Source organism: Jaculus jaculus, chromosome 12 (assembly GCF_020740685.1).
Source record: "Jaculus jaculus isolate mJacJac1 chromosome 12, mJacJac1.mat.Y.cur, whole genome shotgun sequence".
NCBI classification, from domain to species: Eukaryota; Metazoa; Chordata; class Mammalia; order Rodentia; family Dipodidae; genus Jaculus; species Jaculus jaculus.
Genome location: NC_059113.1, coordinates 103,543,147 through 103,548,178, shown reverse-complemented (window position 1 = coordinate 103,548,178; position 5,032 = coordinate 103,543,147).

Sequence of the window (5,032 nt, the reverse complement as noted above, 5' to 3'; positions counted from 1 at the left end):
GAACTAGTTTTAGCAAATAAGCTGTCTTTGAGTATGACTATAACAGTCTCAGGCGACAGTTACCACTGGCTTTCTACTTGAAGAATGTTTTTTCTGTCCTATGAATGAAGCATACAGTAAAACATCTTCCACCTCCAGCTGTTCCTCTCATCACCAGTGGTGAGGCGTCTGGAATTCTTTTGGATTATATGAAGTTTTTGCTTTCATCCTTCAGATAATATTTACACACACGGGTCAGGCTTAGAGCAATCATCTTGAAGCCTACCTACCGCCAAGGGGGAAGTCTGAACAAAGCCAGGCTGTGTCTCCCTGATGAAGAATTGTGCTCCTCCATTCACAGCACCTTTAAACATCCCACTCTGCACCTGATAGTCATTTCTGGATGCTAACAGATTTTTGGCACTCTGCAATAGGCAACTTCTCAGTGACGGAGGTCTGTGTACATGTCCCTGTCCTCGCCCATCCTGTGGCTATTATGTCACCCATCTGTCAGGTCTCATCACTGCGACGATAAGGGCAAGACAGGCAGAGTACTTCTGCAGGAATCTCGTGCCAGCTGCTGATGTCAGACCTCCACCTGTTCACCTTACAACAAGCACAGATTCATAAGGAGGGTAAAACTACCCCCATCCCAAAGACGGGGACAATTAGACTGTCTCCGCAGATCGTTAGGGGCATGATGTCATTTCACTGACTCATCCCAGCAGTCTGCCCTGCACTGGGACGTTAGCCAGAAGCTAAGGGAGTGAGGGAAGGATGTAGAAAAATCACAAGTTATTCTGATTTTTGAGAAGAAAGTTTTTTTTTTTTTTTTTGCCTGAGGTCTTTTATGGATTTGGGACTTAGAATCAATATATGATATGCAACCCAAATCTCTTAAACCAGACTCTTAGAGGTCAACTCATCTCTACTTCCTCCCAGTGTTCTACACTGTAAAAAAGGACTTTTCTCTGAGTACCAATGTCAGAATAAAGTGCCTTGAAATAAAAATATAAGGAAGCTTGAGCTACAATGGCTCTGATTCAAACACCATCAAAACCAACTACTGGTGAGGATGTGTGGAGTGAATAGATGGCTCAGCAATTAAAAGAGCTTGCTTGCAAAGCCTGCCAGCCCAAGTTGAATTGCTCCCAGCACCTATGAAAAGCTAGATGCGAAAGTGGCCCATGAAGTCGGGCATGGTGGTTCATGCCTTTAATACAGCACTCAGAAGGCAGAGATAGGAGGATCACCATGAACTTGAGTCCACCCTGAGACAACATAGTGAAGTCTAGGTCAGCCTGAACTAAAGTGAAAACCTACCAAAAAAAAAAAAAAAAAAAGAAAGAAAGAAAGAAAGTAGCCCATGAGTCTGGAATGTGTCTGCAGTGACCAGAGTCTTAGGTGCATGTGTAAGCTTGCACATGCAAACAAACACACACACACACACACACACACACCTGTGTTCATGCAGATGATAGTACCACATTGCACAATGCTATCACCATTTTCATAGAAGCTATTGAAGAAAAAGGATGTCTAAATCGACCTGGGTCCTGAGACGCATCTCCTGAAATTGTTCACAACAGTAACCTTGTTCTGCCTGACACCTCCTTCTTTCCACCACTGAAGCCCACTCAACTGTGGGCTTTCAGAAAGCAAGGCCCACCTGTCACCTTACTTATATGGTTATTGTTTTCCTGTGCTAAACTGTATAAAGGCACTTGAAGTTGTTTAGTGAAGGAATAAATGGATACCTGAATGATGTTCATAAAACATCTCTTCAGTTATTTATATTTATACTGAATTTCAATTTTATGTCATCTCTAGGAAGATGTGTGTGTGTATGTATGTATGTATATATATGACATTTTTAAGTGTATAGGAAATCCTCTTTAACCACTGATTTCAGGCATTCTGAGAAATGTCTGAGTGCATCTTGCTTCATAGTTGACAGTTAACAAATATATATCTGGGTTCAGATTTCTTACTAAATTTTTATATATTTATGAGAAAGAGAGAGAGAATGAATTCCAAATGCATGCACTGCTTTGTGCATCTGAGTTTAGGTAGGTACTAAGGAATTGAACCCAGGCAAGAAGGTTTTGCAAGCACGTGCCTTTAACAGTTGAACTGTATTCCCATCCTGTGTGTGGTCTTTTTAGTATGTGCTTGTGATCTTTATGACCACGTTAGGTTTCCGTCTTGAGGGTGATACTTTAGTGTGACTGGTATGTGATATGGTGTCTTTCAAAATTTGCTGCAGGAAGGAACAAAACCTCAGCAGACTGTAAAGAGCCTCACTTGTGGGCATATTACTACACACGCTGACATGACCCAGGCAATCAGAACACAGGGCAGTTCAAGCAACTCCCAGGATCAGCTGCCCGCTGCTGCCTCTGTTTCTCTCCAGTCGTGGGGCTCAGTAAGGGCTCTCAAGCTCTCTGTGTGTGACGTCAGCTTCCAGCTCTTCAGCTCTGCAGAGCAGCTAGCCTCGTCGATTCATTCCCATGCCTTTTCCTCACAAGCTGGACATCTGAGATCCTCACAGGTCCGGCTCCTCTCTTTTGTGTTGGATTCTGCCACCTGGGCTCATTTCCCACTCAAATTGTTATGATTTGCATGGGAAACGTTCCCCCCATAGGCTTGTGTTTTGGCTGCTTGTTTGCCAGTGGTGGCACTGGTTTGGAGGCTTAGGAAAGTGGAACCTAACATAAGTGGGTCACTTGGGGAGAGCCTTTGAAGGTTATACCAATCTCTGCTTGCTGGCCCACCATGTAGTGAGACGCCTCTGCCACAGGCTCTTGCTGCCATGAACACCACACCTATCTACCCCAAAGGACTGAAACCCCTGACACTATAAGCCTAAGAAAACCTTCCTTCCCTTAAATGGTTCCTATAAGGTACTTTGTTACACTAATCCACAGTGACAAATACAGACGTGTTTGAGAAAAAGTCTACGATTGGCCAGCAGCACTGTGACTCTAATATCATGACAGGGATTCCTGTCAGGTCTGTTTCATTCAACCTCTTTTTTAAGTTCCTACTGAAAACAGTGTAAGGGTTCCAAGTGTGTTGGCCCCTCCAAAATCAACGGGGAAATGGTTTCTTTTCAAAATCATATTTTTATTCACTATTGGTAAGCAGGGATAGACAGAGAAGGGTGGGGAGAATGGGGACACCAGGGCCTCTTGCCATTGCAAACAACCTCGGATGCATGTGCCACTTTGTACATCTGGTTTTAAGTAGGCACTAGGGGATTAAACCTGGGCCTGAAGGCTTTGCAAACAAGTGCCTTTAACCACTGAGCCACTCTGCTGGCCTGGAAATGATTTCTTAGGTATCCCTAGGTAGTATGAGCTTCTTCCTTCGCATATCTATTCCCTTACATATTTGTTCCTGTTATTTGGGGGATATGTAAGTGTTTCACAGCTAAATGGCTTCTAGAACTTCACCCAATCTATAGTAGTGTCAAAACGGTGGTGCATTTGTGATTATAAAATGATTGTAAGCTTAGATTGCCACAGTTTTGTGGGGATACAGAAGAAAATGATCTTTGGTCATAGAAAAGATCATTTCTCATGATGTTATGGTTTGATAAGTCCAGAGCCTTGTGTGATGAAAGTGTGGTCCTGAGCCTCAGTTAAAGCCTTGATCACCAGCCTCTGACACTATTGAGCTGGTAGAACCTATAAGAATTGGGCCTTAATGGGAGGAAGTAGGCCATTGGGGCTGCTGTAGTAACCTTTCCATTGTTAGCACAAAGCACTCGACCAAAAGCAGCTGTGAGAAGAAAGGTTTTATTTTGTCTCACAGTTGGAGGGGAAGCTTCATGATGGCAGGGGACAGCATGGCATGAGCAGAGGCTGGATGTCACCTCTGCCACGGCAGGTGGAAACAACAAGAGAGTGAGCTGAACTCTAGCGAGGGGGCACTGGCTATAACACCCCTAAGCCCACCCTCAACATCTCACCTCCCGCAGCAAGGCTCCATCTCCAAAGCTGCCATCATGTGGGCACCAGGCATTCAAAACACATGGGTTCATTTGGGACATCTTTTTCAAATGGCTATAGGAGCAAGCAAGCCCGTGAGAGGACCCTTGATATTGAAACTGAAACCCATTCATTCAGTCTCTTCCTTTCATTCCCTGAGAAGAGGTCAATAGCTTTAATCTACCACACTCTCCTACTGTAATGCACCTGCCCCAAAAGCAAAGAAGCCAATTGACCATGCACTGAAACCTCTAAAGTTACAAACCCAAACAAACCTCCTGAAGTGTTGATCATCTCAGCAGTTTTGTCGCTGTGAGAGAGAGCGGACCAATGCGAACAACTGCAGTCATAGCCCGAGTCCCATCATTTTCTTAAAAAAAAAATTTAAACTTTATTGAAAAATTCATATTATCCTTTTTCACTAATCTTCTTTGCTCTTCCTCCCTTCTCCCCTTCACTGAGCTCCCTCTTCCTTCCAGCTATTCCCTTTTCTTCTTTGATGTCTTTTTTTGTTGCCCTGATCCATCATCTATGAAAATATGTTTATGGGTCTAATACTGTGCAGGTGTTGTGCAGGTGACACCAAAGTCTGTGAATGTGGCTGTCATTTTGTGTCTGGAAGACAGCATTCCAAAGCACTCCTCCCCATCCTTTGGCTCTTAAATTCTTTCTGCTCATCCCTCTGTTATGATTCCTGAAAGATTGGAAGGTGTGATAGAGATGTCTCACTTAGTGTCTCACCTTTGATGACTTTTGAGTCTCCCCAGTCATCAATGTCATCTGAAAAAAGAAACTTCTCTAACCAAAAGTGAAAGCAGCATTAAAATGTGGGCACATGGGCCGGAGGGATTGCTTAGTGGTTAAGGTGCTTGCATGCAAAGAAAAAGGACCTAGGTTCAGTTCCCCAGAACCCATGTAAGCCAGATATACGAAGTGGCACATGTGTCTGTAGTTTTTTGCAGTGGTTCGAGGCCCTGGCACGCCCATTCTCCATTTGCCTCTTTCTCTCCTCCTCCTCTCTCTCTCTCTCAAATAAATAAATAAAAATATTTTTTTAATAT